The 24,371-nt window shown below is 45.6% G+C and overlaps 1 long non-coding RNA gene across 1 annotated transcript in view; it reads right to left on the bottom strand.

Moving 5' to 3' along the window:
* Positions 1-8,210: 8,210 nt before the first annotated feature.
* Positions 8,211-24,371, bottom strand: part of LOC135365550 (uncharacterized) — a 28,913-nt gene continuing 12,752 nt past the window's right edge. The window contains exons 2-3 of the long non-coding RNA XR_010413596.1: positions 9,174-9,274; positions 8,211-8,646 (exon numbers count right to left, since the gene is read on the bottom strand). This is a non-coding gene — a long non-coding RNA (uncharacterized LOC135365550). The remainder of the gene's footprint in view (positions 8,647-9,173; positions 9,275-24,371) is intronic.

Genomic DNA, 24,371 nt, shown 5'->3' on the forward strand with positions numbered 1-24,371 from the left:
GCAGCCACTGTGGAAAACTGTATGGAGGTTCCTCAAAAAGTTGAAAATAGAGCTACCATATGATCCAGCAATTGCACTACTGGGTATTTACCCCAAAGATACAAAAGTAGGGATCCGAAGGGGTACGTGCACCCCGATGTTTATAGCAGCAATGTCCACAATAGCCAAACTGTGGAAAGAGCCAAGATGTCCATCGACAGATGAATGGATAAAGAAGAAGTGGTATATATATACAATGGAATATTATGCAGCCATCAAAAGGAATGAGATCTTGCCATTTGCAACGATGTGGATGGAACTGGAGGGTATTATGTTGAGTGAAATAAGTCAAACAGAGAAAGACATGTATCATACGATCTCACTGATATGAGGAATTCTTAATTGCAGGAAACAAACTGAGCGTTGCTGGAGTGGGGGGTGGGGTGGGAGGGATGGGGTGACTGGGTGATAGACACTGGGGAGGGTATGTGCTCTGGTAAGCGCTGTGAATTGTGCAACACTGTTGAATCTCAGATCTGTACCTCTGAAACAAATAATGCACTATATGTTAAGAAAAAAAAAAGAAGAAGAAGAAGAAGAAGGTAGCAGGAGGGGAAGAATGAAGCGGGGGAAATCGGAGGGGTAGACGAACCATGAGAGATGATGGACTCTGAAAAACAAACTGAGGGTTCTAGAGGGGAGGGGGGTGGGAGGATGGGTTAGCCTGGTGGTGGGTATTGAGGAGGGCACATTCTGCATGGAGCACTGGGTTTTATGCACAAACAATGAATCATGGAACACTTCATCTAAAACTAATGATGTAATGTATGGGGATTAACATAAGAATAAAAAAAAATAAAAAATAATAAAAAAAGGAATTACAAGCAAATCTGCCCAACAGTTGCCCTGGAAGGAGCCATTATTATATGAGAAAGTAAACAAATCTGCTCTGCTCTGGAGACAGGCATTATCTCCACCTTCCACGACTGTTCCATATACAAACATCCTTTGTCCAGAACAAAGGTGTGTGTGTCGTGGAACTCAAGAGCAGAACAGGCCAGGCATTGCCAGCAGCGGCCACAGACCCTGTGGTCAAGCTCCTCTCAGAGGATCAGTGCCTGACATGGTCAAGAGCCAGGGCCCACAGCAGCAGGACAAGGACAAGGACCAGGCCCTGCCCACGTTTTGCTGGGACCAGGAGAATCCCAGATTCTCCCATGAGCCAATGTAATGGGGATAGAGAATCAATACTCGCTGCCCACTGCCCTGTCAGCCAGGCAGAGAGTGGCCCCAAGCCAATTTTAAGTTTATTTTGAAAATACAGGCTCCTTCTATCCCAAGACAGTACAGCAGTGGCAGAGTGAGGGGGATATTATTTATTTTTACCCCATCTATCCCAAAAGGATTCTAAGTAACAAAAAGAAATACATGTAAATCAAGATTTGTTAAATCAAGTAAGAGGCAAAATTGGGGTAAAGTAGCCTTAATCTTGTACCCTGTTACTCCACAGGTCTCTGGATTGGGCTCTGAGTTTCCTGGTGGCCAGGGCAAAAGGGGAAGTAATAACATCATCAGATCCAAAACACAAATACAATAAGGTTATTCAGAAGAAAGCTGGCCATTCCTGTACTTACATGGAGAGAGATTTCTTCCCTGATCCTCTCTGAGAGAACACCATGTGATGTAGTGAAAGCATCCTCAACAATTTCCCTTCCACAAATCCAACAATAGGACTGTTGTTACTCTTTCCCACGGTATCCTTTACTGAAGGATACATGTATCCTACACTTTAATTCAATGAGCAAAATTTTAAGGGGCTAGAGAAATTCCAGCCATGGGCCTCTCAGAGGTCAGAAAGATTTAGAGGTTTGACTTGGGTGACCAGGGCCTCACCTGCTGGCCTGACTTGCCTAGACCTGCCCTGGTCTCATTACTGAGCTTTGTCCTGTGATGGAGTTTCCTCAATGACCCTTCTCTAATAACTGGGCCTCCACACTGTAGCCTTAACCCAAAGCCCTTCTAGCTTCCTCTCCCACACCTGTGGCAGACATCACTAATCCATCCCAGCATCAGTCTTCAGTCCCTCCCCAGGAGCAGACGAAAGGAGGACTGTAACAAGGTTTGCAATCAGCATACTCAACGAAAGATACCCAGAACCCCTACATATCAGTAAGAGAAAGATAAATAGCTTAAAAGGAAAATAGGCAAAAGATCTAAATGGGCCTTTCAAAGAAAGGAACTGCCAACGGCCAATCCACATGAAAAGTTGTTTAGTCTAACTAGTAATTAGGGAAATGCAAATTAAAACAAGAATAAAATACCATTTCATACCCAACAGATTGGCAAAGGCTAATACGCCTCGTGGAGCAAGCGAAGAAACCAACTGTAGTTGGTTGTGGGAGCATAAATCAGTGCTACCACTTTGGAGAACAGTTTGATAATTCTTAGTAAAGCTGAAGAGGCATAAACATTATGACCCAAAATTTCTACTTCCAGATAACAACTGTAGAGAAACTCTTCTTTGTGTGTCCACAGAGACATGTTCAGGAAGGTTCTCTGCGGTGTTGATTATAATCATGAAATATTACCAGCAACTATTCTTAGCAGGAAGGTAGATAAATTGTGGTCATCATGAGATAAAAGACACACAGAGATTAAAATGAGGGGATTCGGGTTACATACATCAGCACTGATAGATCTCAGAAGCGTAATGTTGAGATAAAGCAATTTGCAAAATGGTATGTAATGTTATGATACCATTCATGCAGAATTTTAGAACACAAAACAGTATTGTTTATGGATATATACTTATTTGGTAAGTTGTCAAGCATGTTTGGGAATGAAAGAATACTTCAGGGAAGGGAGAAAGAGGAAGGTCAAGGGTAGGCTTTAGTCTTTTCCATGACATTTTCTTTTCAAAAAAAAATAGAGAGAGGGGTGCCTGGGTGGCTCAGTCAGTTAAGCATCTGCCTTCTGCTCGGGTCATGATCTCAGGGTTCTAGGATGGAGCCCCCTGTTGCACTCCCTGCTCAGCAGGAACTCTGCTTCTCCCTCTCCCTCTGCCCCTCCCCCACCCTGCTCATGGGGGTGCGCACACGCTGTCTTGCGCTCTCTCTCCCTCTCAAATAAATAAATAAAATCTTAAAATATATATATACATGATCTGAAAAAAACAAGCCAAAATATTTCAAGGAAATAACCTTGTTAGAGGATGATAGATATGTTATATCATTTTCTGTATTTTTCCATAAGTTTCAAATATTTCAAAATTTGTCATTAAAAGCAAAATAAAAGGAAACGGTGCTACAATTCCATAGCGATGCTAGGCAGAGCAGGCGGAATGACAGCAAGAGGTCACCATTTCCATCCCTGCCTGGAACCCCAGTTTCTCTGACTACCACCCCCACACACAGTGTCCCAGGACTCAGCTGTGCCCACCTGACCATAGGCCTTGCTGGCACCACCTAGATCCCTGGAGGTCTCCTGCTCCTGGTTTCCTGCTGGAACCCCGCCCCCACTCCACCACCACCATGATCTCTTAGTGGATGCACATCCCAGATGGCCGCCCATCACTCATCACAAAAGGTTGAGCACAGACCCTAGGATTTAAGGCCAGAAGATCTGGGTTCAAGCAGTAGTTCTGCCACATCTTGGCTGCGTGACCCTGGGCAAGTCACTGTACTTCATGTTCGGGATGATAAAACAACAAGAGAGAAGGAACCTGGGTCCCTCGCATTTGTGCCGCTGGCCTACCAGCTCTAAAAGGCTCACCTAGGTCTTACTGACACCTGAGAGAAAGCAATTCTGTCTTGCTTAAGCCACTATTATTCTAGGGATTGAGGTCATTCCGCTCTCTCCAGAATGCCCCAGCCCTCCCCCAACACGATCTAAAGCTTTGCTTCTCAAAGTGTGGTCCCCGGACCAGCAGCCTCGGCCTCAGCTGGGAGCTTGTTAGAGATGCAGAATCTCAGGCAAGATCCCAGAGACTCGCCTCTGTGGGAATGTAAGGAGCCCTGCTCTAGGCCTTGGATACGGAGAGGGACTTTCTGTTGCCCGAATGCTAACCCGAATGCTAAAGCTGCGAAACAGGAACAACCAGGAGCTGCCTACTCCCTTGTTCTAAAGTTGCTTCCAGGGCTAACAGGCGTGCTTCCATCATTTCCACCAGCTCCCCAGGAGCCCCGGTGGGAGGACAGCGGGCAGAGCTCATGAGCAAAGGGAGAGCATTGTAGCTTCTCCCTTTGGCGGCCCCCTCCCCCCACCCCTGCCCCCACCCCAGGCCAATCAAGAAAACGACTCCAAGGATCAGGGAGGCATGCCCGCAAGAAGGGGAACCCAGCAAGTGTCTCATTCCCTGGAGGGGAGGCTCAATGGTCAGCAAGTGAGAATCCCCCAAACCACTTGGATAGGACATCGGAGAAGGAGGAATGAGTGGGAAGGGACAATCTTTTCTCCCAAGGGGTGCAGTCATGGTGCGCCAAGACTGTGATGTCCCAGGGGGTGTCACTCTGTTCTGGGGCAGGCGATCTTCCTTCAGGGATGCTGCTGCTGGTCTCTGCACTGCCTGGTGCCTGATTTGGGGGGGCAGAAGGGGGGATGGCTCCTTCCAAACCCAGGTCCCCATGCTGCCAGATCCCCTTGCCCGTGGACGGCTCTGTGAGGCTCCTGAGTCCACTCATGGCAAACACACATCTTTGCCAAACGGCGGAGGACAGGCTGCCCCTTCTCTCTGCCTGCTGTCCCCTTCCAACTCTGATCTCCTCCTGCTCAGGTGGAAGACCCACTCAGGAAAGTCGCGCCCAAACTGCAGGAAGTGCAGAGGAGAGAGCAGAAAAAATAAAAAACAGAAGGATGGAAATTATTCGATCATAACAGCCAAAAAGTGGAAACAACTCAAATGTCCATCAGCTGATGAATGGGTAAATGAAACATGGTCTGTCCATTTAATGGACTATCACTCAACCATAAAAAGAAATGAAATATCAGCATGCTACAACAGGATGACCCTGGAAACTATGCCAAGGGAAAGAAGCCAGACACAAAGACCATATATTGTATGGTCCCATGTACGGGAAATGTCCAGGATAAGCAAATCTATGGAAACAGAAAGTAGACGAGTGGTTGCCTAGGGCTGAGGGGGATGGGGTGACAGCTAAGAGGGGTGAGGTTTCTTTTTGCAGTAATGAAAATATTCTAAAATCCGCTGCAGTGGCGGGTGCACAATTCTGTGACTATGGTAAAAGCTGTTCAATTGTACACTTTAAATGGGTGAATTGTATGGGATGTGAGTTATATCTCAATAAAGCTGTTTGTAAAATTTAAAAAAAAGGCAAGCACTCAAGAACATTTCTCTGGGGGCTCCTGGCTGACTCAGTCTGTGGAGCATGTGACTCTTGATCTCAGGGTTGTGAGTTCAAGCCCCACGTTGGGTGTTGAGATGACTTAAAAATAAAATCTTAGGGGGGGAAGAAAAAGAACATTTCTCTGAATTGAGGGATATGAGTTTCCAGACTAAAATGTCCTGTCAGGTGCCAATACAATGGACAAAAATAGTCCCTCACCAGAGCCCATCATCATGAAATTTCAGACAGGGATATTCTACAAGCTTTCGAAGAGGAAAAATAGGTCACTTTCCCAAAAAGGGTCAGGACTGAGAATGGCTCCCGGCTGCTCAACTTTAGAAACAAGAAGCCAAAGCATCATCCCTTCAACCTTCTGAAGAAAAGTGATTTCCCACCCAGAATTCTACAGCCAGCCAAAGTAGCAATCAAATGTGAGAGTAAACCAAAGACGTTCGGGGACCTGCCCTGTCTTGAAAGGGTTCCCTCCCACCAGCCCTTCTCAGAGAGTTAGAGGATGTGTTCCACTGATAGGAAGGGGTAAACCACAGACGAGGTGGGGTACAGGGAAGGGGGGTCCACCACAGTGGAGGGGAAGGGACACCAGGAAGCGTGGAGGAGGGAGAGCCCAGGGTCCCAGCTGAGCATCAGGCAGAGACGGCAGCCAGACCACAGTGTCTTTTAAAATAAATAAAATATAGTCTATACTCCCCTAGATAAAATAATGAGTGCTGATTATAAAAAATATGATGTACAGAAAAGGGCAGCCTGGCCCAACTCCTACCTGCTCTTGATCATTTGCTGATGAGGCTCCTCTCGCCCCCCTAGGCCGGGCCACCGCTGTCAGCTGGGGACCCTCATGCTTTGACACCTGGCAACTGAAAAGCAGAAATCCAGAGGAGTCTGCTCCCCCATGCACAGTCCTGCTGCACACCCAGTCACAGGCCTCACCATAGACCTGCAGGGAGCCCCAAGTTTTCATAACCTTACTGACTTCTCCAGAAGGGGTTCCAGTCCCCTCTCGGGAAAGCTGAAGGCAGCCTGTGACCAGAGGCTCTGTCCAGGTGACCCTCCCCAGCAGCCTTCACCTGACAGTAATAGCCCTTCTGAGCCTTGCCCCCAGTTGGTAGACTGACTACCTTTTTCATTCATTTATATGCACGTCCTGCCTGATAAAATTTTCCAAGGTTTTCTTTTGATTGAGGAAGAAAATAGAGTGGAGAGAAGAGTGTGCCCAGAAGTCATGACGTCACAGAAGCCAGTGGGCAGAGGAATCCGAGTGAGTGCACCTAAAATGGGAAGTTTGAGGCAGAAGGCTGCAAGAAGTCGAGCCAGCCCGGTGAGCTGGAGGACTGACCCCGGACTGTGGGCGCCTCTAGGCAGGCTGGGAGTTTAGCCTGCTGGCCAGTAGATGCCCACACCTTCTCCCGGGGGTCATTCCCGGACTGCCCTGGGTACTGCTTGCGAGAGTCCTGGGGCACCCTGTGGCATCCTGTGGGGGCCCAGGGCCCCCCACATCGCCGCCCTGCTGCCCTTGACTGCCTCGCCTGGAGGAGTCTCAGGGCAAGGGACAGACACGCTGCCACGCCGACGCCTGAGCTGCCTCAGAGCTGGAAGCCCCGCAGGTGAGCAGGGTTGGCCCAGCGGGCTTGTCTCTGTTCCGCGGCCACACCGTGGGTTCGGTCCCCAGCAAGGGTTGGGGCCCGGGCTGTGACCCCAGCTCTCTGTGCTGCCCTCGGTGATCAGGAGAGAGTGGACGATGCCATCTCCATTCCAGGTCATCTCACCTGGGCCACAGATGAACATCTGGAAAGGTGGTGGGATTAGACTTACCGTCAAGAGAGGCATAATGCGGTACTGGGGTGTCTTTCTCCTCCTGGGCCCCAGGGAGGGTCAACCCCCCATCCCTGCCTCCCTGGACTGGACCCCACCCTTCTGCTCGCCACAGGCCTCAGCCGCCCTCAGAGCCTTGGTTTTTCCTCAAAGGACAGGAGGAGAGGCTGGGGGTTCGTGGCAAGCTCACAGCCCAAGAGCCCAAATTGGCCAACCCCAGCCGGCCGCCCGGCACCAGCAGCCCCTTCAGAGCAGGCGCGGCAACGCCGGCCACAGCCACGAGGTGGCGCCAGGAAACCGCCTGAGACGCCCGAACCCAGCCCCATCCAGGCTACAGCGCTCTACCTCTCTCCCGCCGCCCAGTCCCTCTGCCCCCGTCCGCACCGGGCCCTAGTTCACGGTGGAGCCCGGCCGGTGGGCCGCGGGCTGGGGAGGAGAAGGGGGAGGCGGAGCGGCCGCGGGGACATCCTCGTGGAAGGAGCCTAGGCACCGCTTCGGTCCAGGGCCACCTGGAGGCTGGACTGCACCAGCAATATCCCGGGTCCTGGAGGCGCCCCCTCAGGTGTGCAGCCCCCACTCCCTGCAGGACCCATTGGGGTGAACCTTGCTCCTCCTGGATTGTAAAAGGGAGAGCAAGGGAATAGAACGTGGAAGAGAAATAGAGCCCTTGTCACTGGCGAGCACCTCCCGTGCCCCGCTCTGCCTGTGTCTAGCTCTGAGCCAGCTTTAGTATTTCTAATCTCTGCGGGGATGTTCCTATCACCAGCCATTCTCAACCGCCTGAAGGGATTCCGTCCCTTTCCCAGGCTGCACAGCTCCCGGTGGTGGGAGCTCGCTAGCATTGGAGCGCACATCGGCATCTGCCACCCAGCCCCAAGCCCCCAGGCCGGGCCACCCCATCCACACCGCGGCACCTCAACCCCATGCCACGGCAGAGGTGCTGACCACTGTGCTGGACCAGGAGTCATCCCAGGCACGCAGCACTCGCCTGACCTTGAAGCCTGGGCTCCTACAGCCTACAGCCTGAGGAAGCTGGGTCCCAAGGCCAGGCTCCCCACCCCCACCCAGTGCCACCCCTGAACTGCTGTCACTTCCCTTACAGTCCACACACCCTGTTGGGGAAGTAACCACCAGACCTGGAAAGAACAGCGGCTTTAGATCCCATGCAGACCTGGAACAAAGCTCCTTCTGCACTTACTTGCTGTGTGATCTTGGGCAAGTCATCTAACCTCCCTGGGTCTCACTGTTCCATCTGTAAAGTGAGAGCGCTTGTACCCACCCTGGGGAGTTGTAACTGTTAAACACTATAACCATGAACATAAAAACATAAAAAATACATAAATACATAAAATTAAATTTTAAAAAAGAAACCATAGCCATGAAAGAATGTTCCTGGTGTGGTGGATGTTCAATAAATTCTGCCTATTGGAGGATGCCTGGCGGGCTCTTGATCTCGCGGTTGTGAACTGGAGCCCCACGCTGGGTGTCGAGTTCCCTAAAATAAATAAATGAATGAGCAAACAAACAAACTCCGCTTATTGGGTATTCGTCGACTCGTATTTTGTGCCAGGCCCTCTGCTGGGCTTCAAGAGAACCCTGGGATGAAGGCGAGCTGCCTGTGGAGCTCTCCAGGAATGACCTGTGGGCTGGGTAAAACTCGGGCCTCAAAATTCAGGTGGCGTTGGGGCGCCTGGGTGGCTCAGTCGTTAGGCGTCTGCCGTCGGCTCTGGTCATGATCCCAGGGTCCTGGGATCGAGCCCCGCATCGGGCTCCCTGCTCATGGGGGAGTCTACTTCTCCCTCTCCCGCTCCCCCTGCTTGTGTTCCCTCTCTCGCTGCCTCTCTCTGTGTCAAATAAATAAACAAAATCTTTAAAAAAAAAAATTCAGGTGGCGTTTCGGTGATGCTAAATGTGGCGGCGTTCAAACATGTATAACATTTCGGGCTCTAAACTTGCTGCAGAGAAGAGTGCATGGAACTACCCTTTGTTGAGTCTCTACCCTGCACCAGGTTCTTCACCTACCTTTGCTCCACAGATGTGCACTGAGGGCCACGTGGGTGCCACGTACCCTGCCGGGACCTGGGGCACAGTGACGAGTGGGAAGGTGACTGCCCGTACTGAGCCTACAAACCAGTGGGGAACAGATGAGAAAGAAGTCAGGACACAGATGCACCTGTAATTGAGGTAAGTGCCTCCGAGGGAAATGGAAGGAGTCGGTCCAGAGGAGGGCACCCCGAGGGTGGAGGGGTGGGAGTGGCTGCCCAGCTGCAGGCAACAAGAGGGGGTGTCGTCAGTAACAAATTTTAAAACAATAAGAACCCACTAAAAGTCGGTCTGCTTTTTATTATCGCTACATACCAGCAATTCTAAAACAGCATCCTCCCCCCAGAATCTGTTGTTGGTTTAAGACCCCAACAACTGTTTCCGTTACTGTTAATTTTTAGTAATATATATGTAAGTTTCAAATTAGTACATTTGTATTACTTAGCCTTTAAAAACCATTGTATTCTGCTTGGAAGTTAATTTGGGAGAATTCCCAGTCATTGAGCCACTCCTGGGACCAGCTCCCCGAGGTCATGTGGATGCAGAATTGTTCACGCTCACTTCAGAGGAATGCTGTGTCTCGAATCCCCTTTGGACTGTCCTTCATTGAAACAGTCGGTTTGAAATAAACAGTGGTAGCGTAGTCCTGCGCGACCATTTGGAGTTCTTAGTTGTTTAAAAATTGTCAACTGGGAAGATATCTGAAAGCTGCTAGAATATCCATCCTGAGGAACTACATGTGGACAGGACCGCAATTTCTGGAATTTATTGTGAAATGGGTTTTTTCCCAATTTCTGCCAAACTTATCCTTATGTTTAAGGCTTTCCCTAATTATTTGTGTATCTATTGCTTCATCCGAGAAAGAACATTTCCAAATAAAAATTAATAAAAAATATGCTTCAGTTAATTATGATCAAAGACAAACTGAGAAATCTGCCTAAGCTACTTCTTGAACATAAAAATATGCAAAGATTGGTTTTGACAAACTCACTGACAAATTTGCAGAAGGCTGGAAAACAAAAAGTGCATTGCTATCATTCATTCCCACAATCGACGTAGATACACATTTTCCCAAAATGTATTAATGTAATTAAACATTTTTCTCAAAAAGTTTTTCTCAAAAAATGCATTAAGGTAATTAAACAGTATTAATCCATTATTTAAAAATTTTATTGTACTATATATGTTTTACTTTATTTTTTACTATGATGAATCCATATACAAAATTCAATAAAAGAAAATTTGCACTGCATTTTTTAATTGGCCAGTTAACTATTCATATCATGATTATTATTGAAAATCATGTATAGAAGAGGGATATTTAAAAAAAAATCTATTCTGGGGGCGCCTGGGTGGCTCAGTTGTTAAGTGTCTGCCTTCGGCTCAGATCATGATCCCAGGGTCCTGGGATTGAGCCCCGCATCAGGCTCCCTGCTCAGTGAGAAGCCTGCTTCTCCCTCTCCCACTCCCCTTGCTTGTGTTCCCTCTCTCGCTGTGTCTCTCTCTGTCAAATAAATAAATAAAATCTTTAAAAAAAAATCGATTCTGGATATCAAATACTCTAGGTGTGCCCCTGCAGTCAGGGAAGTCTTCCCTTGAGTAAGCGAAATCCCAGCTGAGCTTTGAAGGGTGAGTTGGAGATGGCCAGGGAAAGAGGGTACTCCAGGCAGAGAAAAGATCACATACAAAGGCCCTGTGTCAAGGCAGAGGGAACAACTCAACACTGAACTGTGGCTAGAGCAGAGTCAGCAAAGGGGAAGGACCACAAGCTGAGACCCCACAGGGCAGCAGGGCCATGTGATTGGAATGGGATTTGGTTGGACTGTGAGAAAACCCAAAATAAGTGACTTAAATTAGATCACATTTCTGTCTCCCATAAGAAAAACTCAAAGGTGGGCATGTGTGTGCATAACAGTGTCAGGGACCAGGCCCCTTTTGTCTTGTTGCTCCTCTGGCCCCAGTATTGGCTTCCTCCTCATGGTCCAAGATGGCTGCTTGAGTGTCAACCATCATGTACGCATTCTAGTCAGCAGGAAAGATGAAGGAGCAAAGGAAGCCCCACCCCCCCACACACAGAAGAACCCAACACCTGCCTGCATCCAGTCAGTCAGGATTTAATCATTTGGCCCAACCTAGCTACAAGGGAGGCTGGGGAAATGGGATCTTTATTGAAAAGGCCTTGTGCCGGGCCACTAACAAGGGCTTCTCTTTCTAAAGAAGGAAAGAATGGATAATGGGGAAGGATACATGTCTGCCACACCATGAAAAGAAGCTTAGTCTTTTTCCTAAAAGCAATAGTGAGCCATTGAAGGTTTGAAGAACAAGAGTAGTGTGATCATACCTTCATTTGAAGATGGTAAGGAATGGCTGGCCAGCTGCAGTGGCTTCAGGGAGGCAGGAGGAGGCTCCCACAATGGTCCAGGCACAGTGGTATGGCGGTAGAGTGGACGTTAAGAGGGAGAGGAAGAAATCAAAGATGCCAAGACTGCTAGCTGGAGGAACACTTATTAAGATTGGCCAGAGTGGAAGAGAAGCAAGTTTGTGGGTAACATCATGAGTTTAGTTTGGACTTGTGATGCCCGAGGTGCCTGTAAGACATCCAAATGGGGCTGTTGGCGGGCAGTTGGATATACAAGTCCAGAGCACAAAGAGCGGTCTGAAGGGCAGACAGGAGTGAGGGGGTCATGGTGAGGAGATGTTATTTAATGCCACAGGCCAGACGAACACACATAAGTGCAAGGGTGAAGGCTGAGCCTGGGAACTCTACCAGCGACAGGCTGGGAAGAGATGGTGCAGAAGGAGACAGAAAGAGAGACCAAACATCAGATGAACAGAAGAGAGAGGACTTACGGAAGCCAAGGGAATTCAGTGTTTAGAGGAGAAAGAGAAGGTCTTCCCTGCCCTGGCCTTTCCTGACCTGTACTGATGCAGAAGCAGGAAAATGAGAGAAGACCCCAAGTCAGGAGTCAGCAGACCTGGCCCCAACACCTCCCCTACCAGAACTCGATTCCTGATCTGTAAAATGGGGCCAAGGCACCAACCCTATTGTGTAGCCTCACTTGTTGCCTCTGTAACACCATTCCTCCTGATTCCCTAACAGAACCGCAGTTTTATTGGAGTAACCATGGCAGAGACTGCCAATGGCCTCAATATCCATTCTCCCTTCTTCCATAGAAATGGAAATTTCAGCTGGCTAAAGACTACATTTCCCAGCCTCCTTTGCAGTAAAGGGTGGTCATGTGACTGCAGTGAGTTGTGTTACTAGAGGGGAACCCTGAGCTTAGGGAACCTGAATCTTTTATTTTTTATTTTTTAAAGATTTTATTTATTTATTTGACAGAGAGAGACACAGTGAGAGAGGGAACACAAGCAGGGGGAGTGGGAGAGGGAGAAGCAGTCTTCCCACCGAGCAGGTAGCCCGATGCGGGGCTGGATGCCAGGACCCTGGGATCATGACCTGAGCGGAAGGCAGACACTTAACGATTGAGCCATCCAGGCGCCCCAGAGCCTGAATCTTTTAAAACGGGATCTTAACAAACTTGCCCTTTAACCTGGAGGAAAACACTATCTCCTAAGGCTGTTCACTATATGAACCTCTTTGAGAGATGTGCAGAAACAGGAGGGACCCATGGAGAATTAATTCTTTCCCAGCATTGCAGTAATACTGGATTTTGAATGAGCAGTGGTGTAATTATGGCCATTGAGATATGCAGATGAATTGTTAGCAGCTTCCAAGAAAGCCCTCTTCTTTCATCCTACGTTGTGGCGTCTAGACATGACACTTGCTGACAGGCAGCCATCTTGTGACGGTAAAGAAAAACATGGCAGGGGCGCCTGGGTGGCTCAGTCGTTAAGTGTGTGCCTTCGGCTCAGGTCATGATCCCAGGGTCCTGGGATCGAGCCCCGCATCGGGCTCCCTGCTCGGCCAGGAGCCTGCTTCCCCCTCTCCCACTCCCCCTGCTTGTGTTCCCTCTCTAGCTGTCTCTCTCTCTCTCTCTGTCAAATAAATAAAATAAAAAATCTTTAAAAAAAAAAAAAAAGAAAGAAAGAAAAACATGGCTGACCCCCTGGCGATGGCAGAGACGGAGGTTGAAAATAGCCTTAGTACTTGAGGATGCTGTGGAGCCACTCAACCAGCACTGGAACCACTTCACCTCTTGCCATCTTGTTACAAGAAAAGCAGAAATGTCCTCATTGTGGAAGCCATTTGAGTCAAGTGTCGGCTTGAGGCATCCTGAATCTGGCGGCTCCTTGGGGTCCCTTCCAGCTCTGAGGTCTATGGTTGTATGATGCCCCCTCACTCCACTCCAACACACTGCTCCCACATCCTATGAAGCTCCAAGGAGGGGCTCCCACATTTCTACTGGGGAAGTACATGCAGGAGTGGAATGGAGGCAAGGCCATTTCCCCTGCAGGCTCCAAGGGGAGCTTATTCCACCTCACATTTGTCCCCACTGGAAGCCCCAGCGGGGCCCTGAGGATGGCCCTCAGTGGGGAGCTGTGCAACCTTGGGGGTAAGGTTACTCAGAGGGGAGTTTGGACCACCATGGGGAGACTTGGGGGTTGGTGGAGGGGACCCTGAGGAGGAGCGGAGCCAGGTGACACACTCAGCAATTTCAGTGTGGCTTGGGGCTGTGGGTGACAGATGGTTTGTCAGATCAGTTCATCAGGACTAATGGGCTGCTCTGTTACCGCCCACGGAACACGCTGGGTGCAGATCTGAACATTTGAAAGGGAGCTTTCTGGAGACACTGGCTTTTAAGCCAAACATGAATCTAATGGGGGGGGGGGGGGGATTTCAAGTACCTTGAACAAGCTGGTGGGGCATACTTAGGGGAAAGGCAGGGATTTTATCACTCCTCAAATCCTCAAAAGACCCTCCTTCTCAATTCAAAAGCAGGGACGCCTGGGTGGCTCAGTCGTTAAGCGTCTGCCTTCAGCTCAGGTCATGATCCTGGGGTCCTGGGATCGAGCCCTGCATCGGGCTCCCTGCTCGGTGGGAAGTCTGCTTCTCCCTCTCCCACTCCCCCTGCTTGTGTTCCCTATCTTGCCGTCTCTCTCTGTCAAATAAATAAATAAAACGTTTTTTAAAAATAAATAAAAATTAAAAAAATAAAAATACTTCATTGCAGGGCTGCTAGGCTGGCTCAGTCAGTACAGCGTGCGACTCTTGATCTCAGGGTCATAAGTTCAAACGTCATGCTGGGTGTAGAGATTACTTAAAAACAAAACAAAACAAAACACAACTTTATTGCTAAAAAATACTAACCATCATCTGAGCTTTCAGCGAGTTGAATTCACTGATCACAGATATAATAATAATGAATAACAAATATAATACTAATGAAAAAGTTTGAAATATGATGAGAATTACCAAAACATGACAAAGAAACACCAAGTGAGCAAAGTCTGTTAGGAAAATGGTGCCAACAGACTTGCTCAATGTAAGGTTGCCACAAAACTGCAGTTTGTAAAAAAAAAAAAAAAAAAAAAAAAAGCAATGTCTCTGAAGCACAATAAAGCAAAACACAAGAAGATAAGGTATGTCTGTAAAGCTTTATTTGGGCAACTGTGATGGGCCAGGCACCAGCTTAGATGTTCTACATCTATTTCCTTTATTTTTTTAAGTAACCCCAAGCCCAACATGGGGCTTGAACTCACGACTCCAAGATCAAGAGTTGCACACTCCACCAACTGAGCCATGTATTTCCTTTTTTAATCCTCATTCCAACCCTCTAAGATGGATATTAGCATCCCATTTGGCTGAGAGACGGAAGCACCACAACCACCAAGCGGCAAAGCCAGGACTTGAACCTCAGTCTCTCTGACCCTATCCCCAGCAGGAGCTAACATTTGGGCCACATGCTTTATCAGCAACACTCCCCTTAACAAGCCTACCCACCCTTGCTGGACCCATCAGAGCCCACCACTATGCTACATTGGCTCTCCCCTCCACTCCTGGAAGCGGCATCAATCTTTACTCACGTAAATCTTCCAACACAGCACAGGGCGGCAGCGACGTGAGTCATCCTGGAAATGGCTCCTCCAGCCCCCATCAAGCCTTCAGATGACTGCAGCCCTGGCCAACATCTTAACTGCAATTTCATGACAGACTCCAAACTACAACCACTCAGCTAAGCAGCTCCCAGATTCCTGACTCTTACTTACTACATTTTGGAGTGACTTCTTATTCATCAATAGGTAACTAAGGCATACCTCATTCAGGGTCAAGCCCCTCCTGGCTGTGCGACCGTGGGCAACTTTACCTCTCTGGGCATATTGTTTCTCTGGTTCAGACCTTTCTGCTGAACTCCAGACCAATGCAATCAGCAACCACCATCAAGGTCCCTCTGGCAGGCACTTAGCATGGCTCAAATATCTCTTAAATCCACTTCCCACCATGGCTCAGGCCCTCATCGACTCTCCCTTCAATTACTGAAACAGCCTCCTCACCGATTCTACTGCCTTGTATAAGGCTGCAAATAAAAAAATCCCAAAATACCATATAAAGAACTTCTAAAACTCAACACCCCAAAAATGAAAAATCCAGGTAAAAAATGGACAGAAGACATAGACATTTTTCCAAAGAAGCCATCCAGATAGATGGCCAACAGACACATGAAAAGGTGTTCATCATCACTTACCATCAGGGAAATGCAAATCAAAACTACAATAAGATACCACCTCATACCTGTCAGAATGGCTAAAATCAACAATACAGGAAACAACAGGGGTTGGTGAGGATGCAGAGAAAGGGGAACCCTCATGTACTGTTGGTGGGAATGCAAACTAGGGGATGTACTCTGGAGTACAGTATGGAGGTTCCTCAAATACTTAAAAATAGAGCTACCCTATGATCCAGCAATTGTAGTACTAGGTATTTACCCAAAGGATACAAAAATACAGATGCAAAAATACAGATACAAAAATACAGATGCACCCCTATGTTTATAGCAGTGTCATCTACAATAACCAAATTAATGAAACAGCCCAAGTTTCCATCGATTGATGAATAGATAAAGAAGACGTGGTACACCCCCCCCCCAACACACACACACACTCACACACACGAATATTACTCAGCCATAAAAAAGAATGAAATCTTGCCATTGGCAACAACATGGATGGAGCTAGAGAGTATAATGCTAAGTGAAATAAATCAGTCAGAGAAAGACAAATACCATATGATTTCACTCATATGTGGAATTTAAGAAACAAAACGAGAAAGGGGAAAGAGAGAGAGAGACAAACCAAGAAACAGACTCTAAACTATAAAGAACAAACTGATGGTTACCAGAGGGGAGAGGGGTGGGGGATAGATGAAACAGGTGATGGGGATTAAGGAGTGTACTTGTGATGAGCCCTGGGTGATGTATGGAAGTGTTGAATCACTATATTGTGCACCTGAAATTAATATTACACTGTATGTTCACTGGAATTTAAACTTTAAAAAAATCCCAAAATACCAGTGGATTAGACTAGACATAAGTGTATTTCTCTCTCACATTCAAGAAATCCAAAGGCAGGCAGTCCAGGGTTAACCTGGGGCTACCACAGAGCCAGGAACCCAAGCTCTTTCTATCCAATGGCTCACTGGTGTGTGGCTTTCATTCTCAAAGTTTTCTCATGGTCTAAAATAGTTGCTAGTGCTCCAGCCATCATGTCCACATTCTAGCCATTAGAAAGGTGTAACTGGAAAACAATAAAACATCCTTCCCTTTAAAAACGTTTTACTTATTTTCCACTGACCACATCTAGCAAGGGAGGCAAGGAAACAGTCTATTTTGAGGGTCATCCTGTGCTCAGATAAAAATACAGAAATTTTGTACTCAGGAGGAAGGGGAGATCAGGCATGTAGGACAACTGGCAGCCTTTGCAGCACCCTCCACACTGCTGCTCAGTAAAGGGTTTTATTATTACTTTTGGTTTCTGTTCTTCATTATAAAAATAATATAGTATAGAAAGCTGAGGCCCAGAGAGGGGTCACAGAGAGTTGGTGGCTGTGCCAGAAGTAGACTCCCCAGCCGTGGTCCCTCTCCACTCTGTCCTCAGTTTTCTCAGCAGGGATTATTTTATAATTGGAGCAATGAAACACATAAACATACAACAAAAGAGCATTCTAGTTTTGACCTAAGTTACAAAGGAAATTGAAAGAAAATATTTATAGTTATAGCTTTTAAAATAACAAAGAAGGGCGCTCCCATATTTGAAGGAGGCAAACTCTTTCCTGGCTCAGTTCTTGGAATCTGGAAAAATTATCACACTTTCTTTGCACCTCAGGCTCTGTGCCTCGAACCTATAGAATAGAGTCTGTTTTTTTTCTTATAAATATAAATCTGTTACTGTTGGGTGATAGTAATGGGGAGCAAAAATGGAATGTGTTTGAGCTGTTTCATTTTTAAAAGCTGACATAATATGAAAGAAATGAACCCAAATTTAAGATTTATCCTTTAAGGTACATGCAGAGTGTTAACAGTGTTGGGACTGAGTACAAGGGACTTTCTCTGTGGGGTTACCAATCTCTGTACCATTTGAACCTTAAAAGAAGTATGGATTGCACATATAAATGGGGGAGGGAAAAGGTATTTAAAATCAAATATAGCCAATACCTTCTCTAAATAAAATAACAGGTGCTCATTATAGAAAATACAGAAATATACAAAAAGACAATTTTAATTACCTCCAATTTCACCCTTCAGAGAGAGCCCCACTGTTAATATTTTGATATGCTGCCTTCAATCCTCTAACTTAGGATCATTCTGGATATAGTTCTTGCCAAGATTTATTATGCGAATTTTCAAACAGAGAGCAAAGCTAAAAGAATTGTTCAGTGACCACTTATACCGACCGCCTAGATTCTCCCATTAACATTGTACTGTAATTGCTTTATCACATAGTTATCCAACTGGATAAGGATGGCTTTTTAAATTATCATACAGTAATAGTAACCTCTTTTGTTGTGCAGTTCTATGAATTTTACATGTATAGGCATATGTAACCACCACAATCAGAATTCAGAACAGTTCCATCATCCCCAAGTAATCCCCCCCCTTTTTTAATTTTTTTAATGGAGAGAGAGAAAAAAATGGGCAGAGGGAAAGGGAGAAAGAGAATCTTAAGCAGGCTCCACCTCCAGCATGGAGCCTGCTGTGGGGCTCGATCTCACAACCCTGAGATCATAACCTGAGCTGAAACCAAGAGTCAAATGCTTAACCAACTGAGCCACCCAGGTACCCCACAGAGGATTCCCTCTTGCCATCCCCTTCTTTTTTTTTCTTTTTTTTTTTTTTTAAAGATTTTGTTTATTTATTTGACCAAGAGAGACACAGCGAGAGAGGGAATACAAGCAGGGGGAGTGGGAGAGGGAGAAGCAGACTTCCTGCAGAGCAGGGAACCCGATGCAGGATCATGACGCTTAATGACTGAGCCACCCAGGCACCACCTTGCCATCCCCTTCTAAGCATGCTTTCCCCCACCCTGAAGCCCTGGGAACAACTGGTCTATTTTCAGCACCATTGTTTTGTATTTTTTTAGAATGTCACATAAATTGAACCATACAGCATGTATCCTTTGAGACTGGCTTCTTGCAATCATGTTATGTGTAGCAAGAGTTTGTTCTTTAGGAGGCACTTAAATATATAAAACAAATCTTTACAGACATAAAGGGAGAAATTGACAGTAATACACTAATAGTAGGGGACTTTAACACTCCACTTACATCAGTGGATAGATCATCGAGACAGAAAATCAATAAGGAAATATTGGCCTTAGATGACACATTAGACCACATGGACTTGATAGATTTATATAGAACTTCCATCAAAAGCAACAGAAGGGGCACCTGGGTGGCTCAGTCGGTTAAGCCGCTGCCTTCGGCTCAGGTCATGATCCCAGGGTCCTGGGATCAAGCCCCGCATCAGGCTCCCTGCTCAGCGGGGAGCCTGCTTCTCCCTCTGCCTCTGCCTGCCTCTCTGCCTACTTGTTCCCTCTCTCTCTCTGTCAAATAAATAAATAAAATCTTTAAAAAATAAATAAATAAAATAAAATAAAATTTTTTTAAAAAGCAACAGAAAACACATTCTTCTCAAGTGTACATGGAGCATTCTCCAGGACACATTAAGCTACAAACAAGTCCCAGTAAATTCAAGAAGACTGAAATTATATCAAGCATCTTTTCCAACCACAAGGCTATGAAATTAGAAATCAATTACAAGAAAACTGGAAAAAAAAAACAACAACCCACAACACATTAAGACTAAACAACATGCTACTAAACAACCAATAGGTCAACAAAGAAATCAAAGAAATTTAAAAATACCTGAAGACAAATGAAAATGGAAACACAACTTTCCAAAATCTATGGGATGCAGCAAAAGCAGTTTCAAGAGGGAAGTTCATAGCAATACAGGACTACCTCAACAAATAAAATACTCAACCACACAATCTAACTTTACACCTGAAAAAGAACAAACAAAGCCCAAAGTTAGCAGAAGGAAGGAAATAATAAAGAACAGAGCAGGAATAAATGAAATAGAGACAAAAACAAAAACACAAAACAAACCAAGACACATACACACAATAGAAAAGATCAGTGAGGGGCGCCTGGGTGGTTCAGTCAGTTAAATGTCTGACTCTTGGTTTCAGCTCAGGTCATGATCTCAGGGTCGTAAGATCGAGCCCCGCGTTGGGCTCCATGCTCAGCACAGAATCTGCTTGAGATTCTCTCTCCCCTCTGCCCCTCCTCCCATTCTCTCTCTCTCAAATAAATAAATAAAATCTTTTAAAAAAAGGAAAGATCAATGAAATGAAAAGCTGGTTTCTGGAAAAGATAAATAAAATTGATAAACCCCTAATCAAACTCATTAAGAAAAAAAAAAGAGGGGAGGGGTGCCCCACTGGCTCAGTCAGTGGAGTGTGTGACTCTTGATCTTGGGGTTGTGAGTTCAGGCCCTATGTTGGGCATAGATTACTTAAAAATAAAATCTTAGGGGCTCCTGGGTGGCTCAGTTGTTTAAGTGTCCAACTTTCGGTTTCGGCTCCAGTCATGATCTCAGGTCATGAGATTGAGCCTAGCATTGGGTTCTGCGTTGGGTGTGGAGCCTGCTTAAAATTCTCTCTCTGCCCCTCCCCCCTCCTGTGCTCACGATCTCAGTCTCTCTTTCTAAAATAAAATAAAATAAAATAAAATAAAATAAAATAAAATAAAATAAAATAAAATAAAATAAAATAAATAAAATAAAATAAAATAAAAATAAACTCAAATGGATTAAAGACTTGAATGTAAGACCCCAAACCATAAAAATCCTAGATGATAACATAGGCAGTAAGCAATTTGACATTGGTCTTAGCAATATGTTTTTTGGACCAGTCTCCTCAGACAAAGACAACTAAAGCTAAAATAAACAAATGGGACTACATCAAACTGAAAAGCTTTTTCACAGTGAAGGAAATCATCAACAAAATAAAAAGGCACCTTACTGAATGGGAGAAGATATTTGTAAATTGTACATCCAATAAGGGGTTAATATCCAAAATATATTAAGAACTCATACAACTTAATATTTAAAAAAACAAACAACTTAATTAAAAAATGGACAGAAGAGAGGCGCCTGGGTGGCTCAGTTGGTTAACTGTTTGCCTTCAGCTCAGGTCATGATCCTAGGGTCCTGGGACCGAGTTCAGCGTCAGGCTCCCTGCTCAGCAGGGAGCCTGCTTCTCCCTCTCCCTTGGCTGCTCCCCCTGCTTGTACTCTCTCTCTCTCTCTCTGTCAAATAAATAAATAAAATCTTTAAAAAATAATAAAAATTAAAAATGGGCCAAAGACATTTTTCTAAAGAATAGACACTTTTTCTTTTTTAAGATTTTATTTATTTATTTGACAGAGAGAGACACAGCAAGAGAGGGAACACAAGCAGGGGGAGTGGGAGAGGGAGAAGAAGGCTTCCCACGGAGCAGGGAGCCCGATGATGCCGGGCCCGATCCCCAGGATCCCAGGACCCTGGGATCATGACCTGAGCTGAAGCAGACACTTAATGACTGAGCCATCCAGGCGCCCCTATTTTTATTTTTTAAAGATTTTATTTATTTGACAGAGAGAGACACAGAAAGAGAGGGAACACAAGCAGGGAGAGCGGGAGGGGGAGAAGCAGGCTTCCTGCTGAGCAGGGAGCCCAATGCGGGGCTCGATCCCAGGACCCTAGGATCATGACTTGAGCTGAAGGCAGACGCTTAACGACTGAGCCACCCAGGCGCCCCAGAATAGACATTTTTCTAAAGAAGACACACAGATGGCCAGCAAGCACCAGAATAAGTGCTCAATATCATTCACCATCAGGGAAATGCAAATCAAAACCAAATTGGCTGTTATCAAAAAGACAAAACATTACAAGTGTTGGTGAGGATGCGGGGAAAGGGTAACCCTTGTGTGCTGTTGGTGGGAATGTAAATTGGTGCAGGCAATATAGAAAACAGTGTGGAGGTTCCTCAAAAAATTACAAAAAAGGGCGCCTGGGTGGCTCAGTTGGTTAAGCGACTGCCTTCGGCTCAGGTCATGATCCTGGAGTCCCTGGATTGAGTCCTGCATCGGGCTCCCTGCTCGGCAGGGAGTCTGCTTCTCCCTCTGACCCTCCTCCCTCTCGTGCTCTCTGTCTCTCATTCTCTCTCTCTCAAATAAATAAATAAAATCTTTATTAAAAAAATTACAAAAAAAATGAAAACACCAATTCAAAGAGATATCTGCACCCCTATATTCACTGAAGCATTATTTACAATCAAGATACGGAAGCAACCTAAGTCTCCATCAATAAATGAATGGATAAAGAAGATGTGATATGTATATACATATATATACACATACACACACACAATGGAATATTACTCAGCCATACAAAATGAAAACTTGCCATTTGTAACAACATGGATGGACTAAGTGAAATAAGTCAGAAAGAGAAAAGCAAATACTATATGATTTCATTTATATGTGGAATCTAAAAAAAAAACAAATGAACAAACAAAAAACAGAAACAGACTGTTAGGTATAAGAAACAAATTATTGGTTATCAGAATGGGGAGGAGTCGGGGCATGGACAACGCAGGCAGAGGGGTTTAAGAGGTACAAATTTCCAGTTATAAAATAAATAAGTCATGGGGTATAATGTACAGCATAGGGAATATAGTCCAATAATATTGCAATAACTTTGTATGGTGACAGACAGTAACTAGACTTATCGGGGGATAATGTCATAATGTATAAAAATATAGAAGCACTATGATGTACACCTGAAACTAAAAGGATATTCTATGTCAATGACTGAAGGAAGGAAAGAAGGAAGGGAGGAAGGGAGGAAAGGAGGGAGGGAAGGAGGGAGGGAGAATATTGTTTTGTTTATTTTTACTGCTGAATAGTATTCCATAAATGAACACAGTTCATTTACCCACTCCAGTTTGGGCTGTTTCCAACTTTTGGTGATTTTTGAATAAAGCAGCTACCAACATTCTTGTACAGCTGTTTGTGTGAATGTAAGTTTTCATTTCTCTAAGGTAAATATCCAGGAGTGGGATTGCTGGGTCATGGCAGTTTTAATTTGCACTTACCCAGTGGCTAATGATGTGGAGCATCTCAGCATGGGCTTATTTGCCATCTGTATATCCTCTTGGATGAAGTGTCTGTTTAACCCTTTTGCCCATTTAAAATTGGTTGGTCCTTTTCTTATTGCTGAGTTTTAAGAATTTTTTTGTGTATTCTGGATAAAGGTCTTTTGTCAAATATGTGATTTGTAAATATTCCCTCTCAGCCTATAACTTGTCTTTTCATTCCCTTAACAGACACTGCTAATAAATTGATGCAGTCCAGCTTGTCAATTTCTTTTCTTCCCTGGATCACAGTTTTAGCATCATATTTATGAACTCTTTGACTAACCCCAGGCCATGAAGATTTTATCCTATGCTTTCTTCCAGACCTTTTATAGTTTTAGGTTTCAGATCTATGATTCATCTTGAGCTAATTTTAGTATAATGTGTGAGGTTTAGGACAAGGTGTTTTTGGTGTTTTGTGGGTTTTTGGTTTTGTTTTGTTTTTGCATATAGGTGTCCAGTTGTTCCAGCCCCATTTGTTGGCAAGTTGTTTGCACCTTTGTCAAAGCCAACTGGCCATATTTGTGTGGGTCTACTTCTGGACTCTATTCTGCTTCACTGATCCACTCACTGTGTCTGTTCCTCAGAACACACTACACTCTTTTTTTCTTTATAATAGCGTTATTTTTTATTTAAGGTTTTATTTATGAGAGAGAGAGGGCGCGGGCACGCACAAGAGTGGCAGGAGGGGCAGAGAGAGAAGGAGAAGCAGACTCCCCACTGAGCAGGGAGCCTAACTCTGGCTCCATCCCAGACCCCGAGATCATGACCTGAGCCAAAGGCAGACGCTTAACTGACTGAGCCACCTGGGCGCCCCAGAACACACTATACTCTTGATTTCTGTTGCAAGTTGTGTTGTAGTAAATGCTAAAACCAGACAACATAATTCCTCTGACTTTATTCTTCCTTTTTGAAATTGAACTATCCTAATTTCTCTGCCTTTCCATTTAATTTTACAACCAGCTTGTCTATATCTACAAAAATTCCTGCTGGGGTTGGACTGGAATTATGTTACATCTACAGATCACTTTTATGGGTTGAATTGTGTCCCCGCAAAAGATATGTTGAAGTTCTAACCTGGGCCACATCACCTCAGAATGTGATTTTATTTATTTTTATTTATTTTTATTTTTTAAAGATTTTATTTATTTATTTGAGAGAGAGAATGAGATAGAGCATGAGAGGGTCAGAGGGAGAAGCAGACTCCCTGCCGAGCAGGGAGCCCGATGCGGGACTCGATCCCGGGACTCCAGGATCATGACCTGAGCCGAAGGCAGTCACTTAACCAACTGAGCCACCCAGGCGCCCCTGATCTTATTTATTTTTAAATATTTATTTATTTGAGAGATAGAGTGCGCAGCGGGGGAGGGTCAGAGGGAGAGAGAGAATCTCAACCAGACTCCATGCCCAGTGCATGAGACTGATGCGGGGCTCGATCTCACAACCCTGAGATCATGACCGGAGCTGAAATCAAGAGTCTGATGCTTAACCAACTGATCCACCCAGGCGCCCCCTAGAATGTGATTTTATTTGGAAATAGGACCA

Source organism: Mirounga angustirostris, unplaced genomic scaffold (assembly GCF_029215605.1).
Source record: "Mirounga angustirostris isolate CCGP_5_RB_7025 unplaced genomic scaffold, mMirAng1.0.hap1 SCAF_8, whole genome shotgun sequence".
Taxonomy (NCBI): domain Eukaryota; kingdom Metazoa; phylum Chordata; class Mammalia; order Carnivora; family Phocidae; genus Mirounga; species Mirounga angustirostris.